General features: G+C 50.5%; 1 protein-coding gene across 15 annotated transcripts in view; it reads right to left on the reverse strand.

Moving 5' to 3' along the window:
- The window catches only part of KALRN (kalirin RhoGEF kinase), a 661,253-nt gene that overhangs the window by 128,403 nt on the left and 519,807 nt on the right, over positions 1-13,043 (reverse strand). The gene's annotated exons all lie outside the window — the stretch shown is intronic.

The raw sequence follows: 13,043 nt of genomic DNA on the forward strand, positions 1-13,043 counted from the left end.
TTTTTTTTGTGGCAGAAAAAGGAAACTGGAGACAGAGCAGGACTGGGCATAGGTAGAGGTTTTGTCTTTATGGGAAAAAGAGGAACTGAGATAATCATCAGTAACCAGAAATACTTCAGATTAGAGGCTGGAGGTGCAAAGTGTGCATTACTTCTACATTTAATTTGAACTCCAAATATGTCTTACAAAACTATATAATGTCCACTTGGGTAACTATTCCCAGCAATACATGCCATTTTAATAGTAATGTCTACAGAAAAAGGCATGACTGCCAGCATTACACATGGTAATCTCTTCTCCCCTGAGTGTGGTCCAACCATCATCACTGCTGGCCCTGTGGGTGCCACCCTGCGCCTGGTGACAGCTCCAAGACTCCACTGATGAAGCCATCACTAAGCTCATCCTATATGTGTAAATGGGTTCCTCCGTGCTTGCCCACCCGACACCTGTCTGCCTCTTTCTGCTGACTCACACACACTCAAGAACATTAAGCCCCAGCATATCCTGTCAATTGTCCATCCTTTTTCAGGAAGGAAGTTTCACTGATCAGTCTCTGGTCTGAACCAGGCCCCAGGCAGGGGGAGGTCTAGGCAAGATCAACGAAATCAGTGGGATTTCACTGAGGCCCCGGGCGTCTCCCCAGAACAGCCCCTGTTCCTGTTCCGTGGGGATAGAGAAGTGGAGCTTCAGGCAGCCAGGACATGCTCCTGGGGATCTGTGCTGAGCAGCCGCCTGAGCTCGGGAGGAGACGAGCTATTTATCAAAGTGAAAGATGACTGATGCTGGAGATGCTAAAAACAAACCTTCCAGGTTTTATCTACTTCCAGAAATGCTTACTTCTAAGTAGGTCAAAGTGCTCCTGAAGTAGGGCAATAACAAGTGCCAGGCTATCACTCTGAGTTCCGATTCGGGAAGGTTCACCCTTGCCAAGTGCCCACCACGAGGGATGGCACTGTCATTCCGGCCCTCAGCACATGACCCCTGGGGCGCCACGCAGACGGTTCTCATACATCAACTGCAAAGTAGATTTTGCCTTGACGTAACTCAGATCAGTTTATCGAAGAGCTCAGTAATAGGAGGAATGTGGAAGACGCTGCCCATCTTTTTTTTTTTTTTTTAATTTTTATTTATTTATGATAGTCACAGAGAGAGAGAGAGAGAGAGAGAGGCAGAGACATAGGCAGAGGGAGAAGCAGGCTCCATGCACCAGGAGCCCGACGTGGGATTCGATCCTGGGTCTCCAGGATCGCGCTCTGGGCCAAAGGCAGGCGCTAAACCGCTGCGCCACCCAGGGATCCCGCTGCCCATCTTTATATTTCTGTTTTCAACCACCCCAAATAAATGGGAGGTACTTAGTCCATGTGTCCCTGGTAGACTTCCGGGGAAACAGGAATGCGAAGATTTCCTCAATCAAACCTTCTGACCTCCGAACACTGTTCCCTGTTCCTACCCTTGGGTTCCTGCTAAAGCTTAAGCCAGTTTCCACTACAGTTTTTAGGGCATGGAGAACACAATGAAACTGTGCTCTACATGAGCTCCTTAGAGGTCCCTGATGCAAGGTCCCCCCTTCCTTCCATCTTCCTATCTTCCCTCTTTCCTCCCTCCTTTCCTATCTTCCTCCTACCCTCCCTCCTTTCCTATTTTCCTATCTTCCTTCCTTTCTTCCATCCATCCTTCCTCCCTCTCTCACCTCCCTTCCCTCCTGTATTTACTGAGAACCTCTTTTCTAAAAAATTTTTTTCAAATTTATTTTATTTTTTAAAGATTTTATGTATTTGACAGAGTGAGAGACAGAGCATAAGCAGAGAGAGGGAGAAACAGGCTTCCCACCCAGCAGAGGACCCCCTCCCCCCCAACGCAGGGCTCAATTGCGATGGGAGAGGGTGGGAATCAGGGGCCATTTGAGTGGCAATGTGAAGGACGTGTGGCGGCAAGCTGCCCAGGTATCTGAGGAGTCTGCAGGATCTGGGGTGTCTCAGGCAGAGGGAACCAAGGGTGCAGGTGCTGGGTAAGAATGTGCATGGCTTGACCCGGGGAGTAGCTCAGGCAGGCAGGCTGGTCAGGGGAGGGAGGGGTGGATGGCCTAGGAAGAGCATGGCCCCACTCAACACATCCATGTCCCAATCCCCGCAACCTGGAAATGCTCCCTTATACAGCAAGAGACACTGTGCATGATGTGATTAAGGACCTTGAGATGGGAGGTTATCCTGGAATATTCCAGTGAACACAGTCACATGCACCCTTTCCAGCTGCAGTCGGAGGGGGACGAGACTGTGGGAGAAGAGCCTCACATGCGACACTGCAGGCTCTGAGGATGGCGCAAGGACCACAAGCCAAGGCACGCAGGCCGGCCCTGGGAGGTGGAAGGTCAGGGGTCAGCCTGTCCCCTAGAGGCTCCAGAAGGAAAGCAGCCGGTCGTGGCCTCGATTTAGCCCAATGACCCTGGTGTGGGACTCCGGGCCCACAGGACCGAGGGCGAATACACGCGTGTCGTGCGCAGCCACGAAATTTGCCGTGGCGTCTACAGTGGCAAAGGAAGACGCCGCAGAGGACCCGAGGGCCAACGCCGGACCGGCTGTCACAGGAGCCCCTGCAGCCGCGGGGACCGTCTGGTCCACAGTGGAAGCCAGAGGGGAGCCACAGACCGCCCCGACTGGGGGGCTCTCCCGCCCAGCACGCCCCGGCCCCGCAGCCGGGAGTCAGTGGGAGCAAGCACCTGCTTGCCCGCCCACCTGAGCAGGAGGGGAGGCCTACCTCCGGGGCCCCAGGGCCTTGTGAAAGGCCGGCAGGTGGTGGCATTAGGATCAGTGGCCCGGCTGGGGCCCGGGAGCCGTGGTGGGAAACCAGATGGCCCGGCCCTATCCGGGGGGGCAAGGACAAAGAAAGGGACAGGCTGTTCGGTGAGGGGCCAGCCCCTCTGCTCCCAGAGGACGAGGAGCTGGTGCTAAGTACGGCACGAGGTGTAAGCTGAAGGACTTTGACACGTCGCCGGGTTTGGGTTCAGGCTGCAGGTTCAATCCTACACAGGTCCTGCATGAGGGGAAGCGGTTCTCAAGGTTCAAGCGGCACAGGGGAAGGTGTCGAGGAGGCCAGCGGAGGGTCCTGACCATGATGTCCTGAAAGCAGCATCAGGACACTGCTGCTGAAGGCCGCTTCGTGTGCCTGCAAGCACTACTGGCAGCTTTTAGGGCCCTTCGACCTCTGACCTTTCAGAGCAGATACAGCAGGCATGTTCCCAGCAGTCAGACCCTGCTCCTTCTCTGCTTCCCAAGCCACCTTCAGTGCCTGGCATTTCTGGTCCTTTTGTTCTTTTTTGGGGGTAGTGGTTTCAGCTGAGCTAGCTCCAGGAAGAGCAAGTTGCATTGCCTTCTTTTAGGGGAATATCCTGATTACTGGGGTGACCTCCTTTCCAGCATTGCCAGCCTCTCCTCTCTGGGACTGAATCCCAAGGCGCTCATCCTCCCTCTGAGCCCCATCTTCTGGCTCAGGCCAGGAACAAGGCTGCTACTCCGGTCTCGGCGTCCCTCTCCTCTAGACGAGAAGGGGACACGATCTTCACATAGACCTCACAGACTTGCTGTGGTCACTAGAAGGCATGAAAATACGCTATTGAAATGGGCATCTGGCATTTAGCTAAGTCACAGCAGGCAGGCGGGCTTGAGGAAGGACAAAGGCAGGATCTCCGCAGAAGGCCCCGGAGAAACCCATTCTGTCCCCTGACAGCACATGTCCTCCTCCTGCTTCAGCTGTACGTGGGGTGTGTTTAGAGGAGGGTATGGCCTGGCCTGACATCTTCCTACTTGAGGCTTCGATTCCAAACCCTTTCATGACCTAAATAATATCGCATGGAGAGTAGACAGTTGCAGGTAGGACATCTCGCCCAGAACAAAGTAGGCCTGGGGCACACGTTCCAACTATCCCTGCTCTCTTTCATTTTTCAAGGGGTGGGGGTGGGGAGTGTGGACTGGATGGCCCCTATATCTCCCTCTTCCTAAAACTCCATCCTGTGAGGGTTCCCAGACTGTGAGGGTCAGTTACCCCTGAGTCACATCTGGCCCATCCCTCTGAGGACGGATACACCCATCCCGACCCTAACACTCGACATCTCGTGCCACCCTTCATCACACAGGTCAGCCTATTTCTACAGTGTGATCCGACCAGAGGTCATCATTGAAAGAGAACAGGTCACTGAGAGGGGCAAGCCAGGGAACAGCTTGAATTTTCCGTTCAAATATATCAGGTAGGGCCTCAACCTTCTGGGTGGGAGGTAAGATAAAGGAGAGAGGAGTAAACCATTACTGGAGGGTGGGAGGTGGGAATCATAGAGCCAGACAGACCTGCTGTTAGTAGCCAGGATAGGCCAGGAAGAGAAACTGAGGCAAGTGGGGTGCAGACTAGAAATAATGCTAGGACCTTTGCAGAACCTACGCGTGAAAGGAGACACTGAACCTTGCTCTGTGAACAGGCCTGGAAGGGATTCAGGCTGGAAATACCCTGGACTCACCTCAGTGGAGCTATAAGAACTGAGACAAAGGGCAGGCAGGGAGATGAACTGACCTCTGCTGAGGTCCTAGGCTGGGAAGTCTAACTCAAGGGAAGTAGGTACTGTTGCCCCTTTTTATAGACTTTCAGGATCTTGCCCAAGGACCTAAGTTAGTCAGCAGCTGAGCCGGGATTCAGACCCAGGTCTTCCCCGCCAGGACTCATGGTCCTTCCATATCTGTCATCATTCATCTAACGGCTTGCTACGATCTGCTGCAAAGCCTCCTGGTAGCCAGGCCACTTCGTTACATTCTAAACAGCCTGTGTACACAACATGACCAACTTTACAGTTTTTTTAAATTTTTAAAAAGATTTTTAAAATTTATTCATGAGAGACACAGAGAAAGAGAGAAGAGAGAGAGAGAGAGAGAGAGAGAGAGAGAGGCAGAGACACAGGCAGAGGGAGAAGCAGGCTCCATGCAGGGAGCCCGATGTGGGACCCGATCCCGGGACTCTGGGATCAGGACCTGAGCCGAAGGCAGATGCTCAACCACTGAGCCACCCAGGCGCCCCTGCAAGTACGCTTTTAAGAAAATGATGGATGACGGTAATACATTAGGTTGAACCATCTGAAATTGCTGATATTCAACCATTTTTAACTAACAAAGGCAATTTCCTGTGGTTAAACCTAATAAGTTAGACCTTAAAATGGAGATATTGATGCTAAACATAGACGGATTAAGCATAGGACACTTAGATTCACTGCTTTGGGTTATTAAGGAGAGAAAAAAACAGCAGACATCGTTAGGACTGGAGGGGATCCCACAGGTTACTCAGGAAGATAAGGATGACTGGTAATAAAATGCTCTTTTTAGAATAAGCAGCAATGTGACTATGGGGAATAACCAGGAAGAAAGACAAGCCCGTAGAGAGCCTCAGAGTGGAAATCGATCGCCTCAAAGCTGTGCCCAGAGAGAAGGAGACGAGACCAGAGGTGTGCGTGAGGCACTGGGGAGCACTCGATGTGTAGGAGTAAAGCTGGAGGCCTGGAAGTTCCCAAATCCAAGGACAGACAGTTAAGAGGACTTCTAAAACCACACACACACACACACACACACACACACAACCGCTTTAAACAAGTCAGGATTGCTGAATTTAATCCAAAATATTTTGTTCTGCCCTAAGGATTTAATAAAAGATGTACATAGATAAGGTACAGAAAAACTGTACCTTAGGAAAGACGTGTCTAACATTTTATATGCAAATTACTTTGTTCTAGATAAAAATCAGGAGATGGAGCAGGAGAATTAGGACTGGGGGGTTTCAAGTGGGGGGATGGAGAAAGGAGGTAGGGGGAGGGATGGGCAGGAAGCATCTGGAGTTCAGCACTAAGGAAGAGGACCTCCTCCTCATTAGAAGTGCACTAAATTGCAGCTGCTGCTTCTAGAAGTAATGAGCCCCCAGTCCCTGGGAGCGCTCAGGGACACGGAGAAGGGGCTCCCTATATTAGGGAGAGAGTGAACCAGAGGACTTTATTGTGCTTTCCGGTTCTAAAATTCTGGGAGCCCATAAAAGCCAATGAAGTGAAATGAAGTCTCATCGAGGCCCACTTTCATTCAACTATAAAAAGAGAAATTTTAATTCTAACTTTTAATAATTCTGAAAAACGACTAGGAACTCCTTTTAGAATCTCTACCAGTGCATTTCCATCTGTCCTAAGACACAATTTTCTTCGGGAAGTATCAGCACTCTAGTTAGACTTCTCATGCGAATGCACTATTTTTTGGTTTCAGTTGTTCTTATCCAGCGGTATTGTGCTTTTTAAAGGCCATTTTACCACCGTTTTCTACTGCAAACACACTGTATTCAGCTGTGTTAGTCTTAAATGCAATTTTGTGGGCTAGCATGGAAACCCCTTCCTACCCCCATGCATCACTGAGAGTGTACAACTGTGATCTAGGAGAAAGTGAGTTCTGATCTCCAAAGTGGCTCCCTCACAGCTGTTACAGATGCACACATGGAGCAGGAGTGTAGACCAGTGACTATACTTTCAACGTGTCACTTCACCCCTGAAAGGGCATGTCTGGGAACTATTCATCCTCCAGGGATTTATTTTCTCAGCTTCCTATGGTGAACCCCTGTGGTAGGCATCCTACAATCAACAAAAACCTGAGAGTAGCTGGTCCTAATGCAGAACCACACTGAAAACTAAGAGACTTTTGGTGGGTTCTTCAGAGTCTGTAGCAGGAGGATCCTTTTATCCTCCGGATCTGACAGCAGAGGGAATAGCAGAGACCCATTTTGGTTCCTGGCAGCAGAGCACACAGGAAGTTTCCATCCCACAGAAAATCCGCTGGACAGGCTGGCCCAGCTCTGGGGTTAGGCTGGCCCCTATCAGCAGTGGCCCTGGTTCAGGGTACTATCCTGAGGGCTGATGAGAATTTTTCTGCTCTAGCTGGGGCCACCAGGATCTTTCTCGTGGGCAGAGCACCCACAGGACAAAATCTGTGTGTCTGCCACGATTACCTCTAGGGAGGGAGGACACGAGGCCGGAGGTGCGGGGGAGAGTGAGAGCAGTCTGTATGGCCATCTCTCTCTCAATGCTCATCCAGCTGGACTGGCTGAATGAAGGGGAGCCTGGGCAGATGGAGAGGCAATGAACTTGAGCACCTGCCGCGAATGCCTTCAGAGTTGGGAGGTCACAGAGCACGCCGGTGAAGAACGAGACCTCGGGACCTGGCTTCAAATCAAGGTCCACCGCTTGTAAGCGACATGACTTTGGGCTGGTCACCTAATCTTTCTAAGACTCACTTCCCTTGTCTATAAAATGAGAATGTATTGCAGTTCCTCATGTTAAGGCCCTAACCCAGAAACCTGACCCCTGGGAAGGCTCCATAAATGTCAGGCATTTTTGAGCTGGCTACAAACGTGATGGGAGTCACCAGTATCACACACTCTTGGGCTGTTGGTGCCATGTGCCTCCGGAGCCCAGGTGTTCCTTACTGTTCTATTCCTTTGCAGCCTCCACGCCCTGGGTGAGCTGTTCCTAAGGCCAGTTGGGTGATGACAGTGAAATCATTGGGAGACCTCATAGGAGAGCACTCCCTGGGAAGGAGCCAGGGCCACTCAGGCCACTGCCCCTTTCCTGTGGACCTCTGCTCATAGGGCTCACCCCCCTCGCCTCGGTGTTGCTACTTCCCTATGGCTTCTCCAGCGTTCAGCTACAGCCAGGGAAGAAACTGCAGGAAAGGAGAAGGAACACAGATGCCTTAGATAGCTATGTGTGGAAACCTGAGGTTTTTGGAGCCTGGCGCAGGAGCACCGAGGACCAGTGCTTTCTTTTTTCTTTTTTAACCATTTAGGCCATTTTTAAGTATACAATTCAGTGGCATTAAGTAATAACATTCCCATTGTTGTGCAATCACCACCCCCATCCATCTCCAGAACTTTTTTCATCCTATAAAATAGAAACTCGGGATCCTTGGGTGGCTCAGCAGTTTAGCGCCCGCCTTTGGCCCAGGGCGTGATCCTGGAGTCCCAGAATCGAGCTCCGCATCGGGTTCCCTGCATGGAGCCTGCGTCTCCCTCTGCCTGTGTCTCTACCTTTCTCTCTGTGTCTCTCATGAATAAATAAATAAAATCTTAAAAAAAATAAAATAAAATAGAAACTTTACCCATTAAACGCTAACTGCCCATTGCTCCTCTCCTCCCATTCTTCTTTCTGTTTCTATGAATTTGACTACTCTAGGTACCTCATATAAGTGGAGCCATACAGTATTTGTTCTTTTTTGACCAATTTATTATTTGATGTCTTAATATGATGTCTCCGAAGTTTGTCCATGTTTTTAGCATGTGTCAGATTTTCCTCTCTCTTTAAGGCCAGGTAATATCCCATTGGGTGCATATGAAAGTAATTTTCTACTTGGAGTCAAGGAGGGCAGGACATCATTTCTCATCGGCGTGATGCTAGGTATGCCTGCCCTCTATTTGGATGTCATTGCCATTAAGTTCCTTCTGGGCTTCATAGAAACTCTTTTGTTAGGTTCCAGCAGTACCCAGACTTCAGAAACCAAGACCACCATGCAGCCAAAATCTCCTTTAAGTTTTGTGCTTAAGGACAAATGGTTGATCATAAAGGTTGTATTCCTATTCCTTCATACTAAATTAAATTGGGGAAAAAACGTTTAGTTTCTACTATCCAGAAACTGCAAAATAGGAAAAGATTGATTTAAAAAAATCATTTTCCTTTCTTCATTGTACATAGTTCAAATCTTTCTTTGTTACATTTAAACTATATCCATGTACATCAGTCTGTTGGATTCCTGCTAGTGTTACAGATGGAAATAAAATGATTAATTTGAACCAGAAAAAAAAAAAAAAACCACATTTCATTTGTCCATGCGACCATCAATGGGCGCTAGGGCTGCTTCCGCCTTTTCACTGTTGTGGATAGTGCTGCTAATCTCTCTCTTGGGTCTCTTTCAATTTTTTCAGGTGCGTAGTCAGAAGTGGGATTTCTGGATCACATGATAATTCTGTTTCAGTTTTTGAGGAACCCTCTACTGTTTTCCACAGCAACCACACCATTTTACTTTCCCACAGCAGTGCACAGGGTTCCAATTTCTCCACGTCCTCGCCAAGGCCTGCTGTTGTTCTGTGGTTTTACATTTCTAAACATTTTTTAAAGATTTATTTATTTACTTGAAAGAGAGAGCAGGGGGAGGGGCAGAAGGAGGGAGAGAGAATCTGAAGCAGACTCTGCTCTGAGTGCGGAGCCGGACGTGGAGCTTGATTCCACCACCACGAGATCATGACCTGAGCCAAAACCAAGAATGGGCTGCTCAACTGACTGCACCACCCTGGCGCCCCAATTTTCTGTGGCTTTTTAAAAAAAAGCCATCCTAATGGATATAAAATGATACCTCTTTATAGTATTGATTTCCAGTTCCCTAATTGTTAGTGAGGCTGCCCATGTTTCCATGAGCCTATTGGCCACTTGTATATTTTCTCTGGAGAAATGTCTATTGAGTCCTTTGCCCATTTTTAAATTAAATTGTTCTCCTGTTGTGTTGTAGGAGTTCTTTATGTAACTTGCATATTAGTCCCTTCTAAGTCTTTTTTAATGTCTCCTAGGAAAGGCTGCCAATCCCCTAAGGCAGGGACTCTCAACACTCATGGAATATCGGAATCACCAAGGAGCTGAAGAAATAGTGATACCCAGGACCTGGGTGGTTCTGAATTAACCGGTCTGCAGTGAGGTGTGAGGTATCAGAAGACCTTTAAAAAGTCTTCTCTGAGTGATTCTCAGACGTATCCAGACTTGAAACCATTGCTACAAAGTCTCTGCCCCTTGGGAGGCACCGCCCTCCCCTGCTCACTGCTGAGAAAGTGAGAGGGGATCGATTAGGAAGAGGAATGACCAGGTCCCCCAGTGCCCAAGCCCAGTGAGGGCGGCAGTGTGGCTGCAAGGTAATAGGAAAGGCAGGCCCCCCGCTTGGTCACACAGCCCTGTCATCAGTCCTGCCGCAGATGTATCAGAAGGAAACAACCAGCCGCTATCTCCTGAGAGGCACGGGAAGGAAAGACAAGAGAGGAGCCCGAGAGCTGCCCGGAAGCTCAATGGGCAGAGCGCGTGGTGGAGAGCTCTGGGCAGGGAGGTGGGAGCCTTGGTTCTCCTCCAGCTTTGCCATCCACTTTCCCTATGGCTTGTGAGAAGTCCCCTTGCTTTCCTGTGCCCAAAAGTGCTCCTAGAAGAAAGAAAACCAGGTAGTGCACTGGTCCTTGGTCCTGGCTATACCTTCGAGTCACCTAAGGAGCATTTAAAAAACACTGACCCTCGGGTCCCATGCCAGAAATTCTGAATCCGGTTGTTTTAGGTGGGGACTGGGCGTTGTCGTTTGGTAAAGCTTCCAGGTGATTCTATGCAGCTAGAGTTGAGAACCCTGGTCCGGTGGTCCTTCCAAGGACCCCCTTAGTGTGAACATTCCAAGGTTCTTCCACTTCCATCTCTGGGGGCGACAGTCATGGCCTGAGCACTCGTGTGGCACTTAGCATGTCCTACGATACCGCCCAGCTTTTCATAGCCCACAGGAGCACTGATCTGATGCTCTCTGCAAAGGCTAAGAGGACCAGTTTCCTTCTCAGAACTGAAAAACAGATTCTGACCTCTAGTGACACGAGATGAGGCCAACGTGTCCTATTCCACAACCCCCAGAAGAATATTTTATTCTCCATCCAGCTGTGTGGAGCTTGTAAGGGGAGCACCTGCTGGAGACAAATCAGCTGAGGGGAGAGGCCAGGTGGCCAGCAGGCAGCCCGCTGGAATGGGAGAAGGAGCCACTGACTTTCCGCTGAGAGCCCAAGGCTCCTGGCAGGCCCCGGAGAGGGAGGTGGCTTTCCAGGGCATGTGCTGAGTGTGCGTACTTGCAGCTGAGGCTGCGTCTGGGCCATGAGGGCTTCTCCACGGAGTCCTGACTGCCAGGCTTCGGACGCCTGCATATTCTGAGCCCACACGGCAAGAGGGCAGTGTGAGCTCACGGGCCACCCTCTCAATGCCAGGCTCACCGGCCTATGCTTGGAGAGAGAGACCAGCCTGCAAACAGAGCCCAGGAAATGGGGGGTAGGCCCTTGTAGGGTACTGCCGGCTGGTGCAGAGAGCTGGAAAGTTCCAAGCCTGCCTCCCTCCCTACTTTCTCTCTTCCATCCTTCCTCCCTGGTATCTTGTTTAACTCTCCACCAATCCGTCTCCCTGGAGAGCTCTCGCCCTGAAGGCCTCTGGGTCACACACCCCTGCTGATTGCTCTCTGCTTCTCCACTGTGGCTTTGCTGTTGTCACCCAGCTGGGTGGGAGCGAGGAGGGGACGCAGGGGAGGCCGGGCCTACGTCAGGAAGTCTCAGCTCGGGGACCCCTGGGTGGCTCAGCGGTTTAGTGCCGCCTTCAGCTTTAGGGCCTGATCCTGGAATCCCGAGATCGAGTCCCATGTCGGGCTCCCTGCAGGGAGCCTGCCTGTGTCTCTGCCTCTCTCTCTCTCTCTCTGTATCTCTCATAAATAAATAAATAAATAAATAAATAAATAAATAAATAAATAAATAAAATAAAAATAAAAAAATAAAATAAATAAAATAAAATAAAATAAAATAAAAGGAAGTCTCAGCTCTTCTCTGGAAGTAGAGTCCTTCCTGATAGAACCACCTGCACCTGCAGACCTTCCCTGGCACATGAGGTTCTGTCCTTGGTCTTGTCTCCAAAGACGGGGGTCTCTAGACTGGATGTGTAAGTCTGTAGCTATTTTGCTGAATAACCGATGACAAATGATGTCACAACTACAACTTATCATGACAACTACCACGTATTGCGTGTGTGCCAGGCACTGCTTGAACTTTACATCATCCACCCTCGCAATTCTGCCCCCTTGTGCCCCCGTTTTCCCTCGGTCAGACTTCAAAGAGAACCACATTCCTGGGGTCAGGGATCTTGTCTTCCCTAGTACCACGAGTTTCTCCAGTGGCTACTTCAAAGCGTACGTACTTGCAGTATCCACAATTTCCTGACACCATCCCTCCTCAGTCTTCAGAGAAAAGGGGGGAGGAGCAGGTGATGGCCAAACTGGGGGAAGCTGACACAGGGGTGTGTATGTGTGTGTGTGGACGGAAGAGAACCAGGTTTTAGTTAAAATCCAACTCCTTGAAGGAGTCGGGCAGCCCTCATAAGGCAACCTGTACCGCCATCTGGTGGACGAGAGGAAGGCCGGCTTTGGAGGTAGACCAGATGGAATTTGAGAATCGGGACCATTTTGGACATTTCATCAGCTCCCAGTACCCATCAGGAGGTCTGTAGCGGGTCTCTGTGGTGACCCTGGTGTCCCTGCCTCCCAACACGTCCCTACCCTCTTCCCATTTCATAAATACCCAGCACGGGTCTGTGCAGAAGGCACCTGTAGATCCTGTGACCAGTCAAGAAAATCAGCTCAGAACCAGGAGAACTTGGTCTCACCCTCCGGGCCTCCGTTTGCTCAATGTACAATGACTGGCTTCAGAGGCCCTGCCGGCCTTGTCTTTCGAGGTTAGTGGTTGTCATACTGGAGTGAGCACCAAAGTCCTTCGGAGAGCTTGTCAACACAGACCGCTAGTCCCCGCCCCAGTGTGTCTGACCCCGGAGGTCTGGAGTGGTGCCTGAGAACGTGCATTTCTAAAAGTTCCCGAGGGATGCTGATGCTGCCGATCCACAGGCGCCCCCCTTGCCCCGCCCCGCCTTGGAGAACAGAACCACTGGTCTGAATAGTTCGGCCTCCTTGGTGCGAGGGAAAAAGTGAATAAACGAGCAGAGAATTCATATAAAATAAATAACACGGAGCTTATACACATCAGAAGCCAGGGCTCAAATAACTTATCCCCATTCGAGCCCCATGAATAAGTGTCTGGAACCCTGGCAGGGCCGAGGGGAGGGCCAGGCCCGACTCAGCAGTGCCGTGTGCTGGTCCGGGGTTTGCCCGGAGCCCCTGCGTGAGCACGGGCACTGGGGCAGGGGTCGGGGGGGCTCAGGGTGGCTCTGGAGCGGGGGT

This window comes from Vulpes lagopus, chromosome 1, assembly GCF_018345385.1.
Source record: "Vulpes lagopus strain Blue_001 chromosome 1, ASM1834538v1, whole genome shotgun sequence".
In the NCBI taxonomy this organism is placed as follows: domain Eukaryota; kingdom Metazoa; phylum Chordata; class Mammalia; order Carnivora; family Canidae; genus Vulpes; species Vulpes lagopus.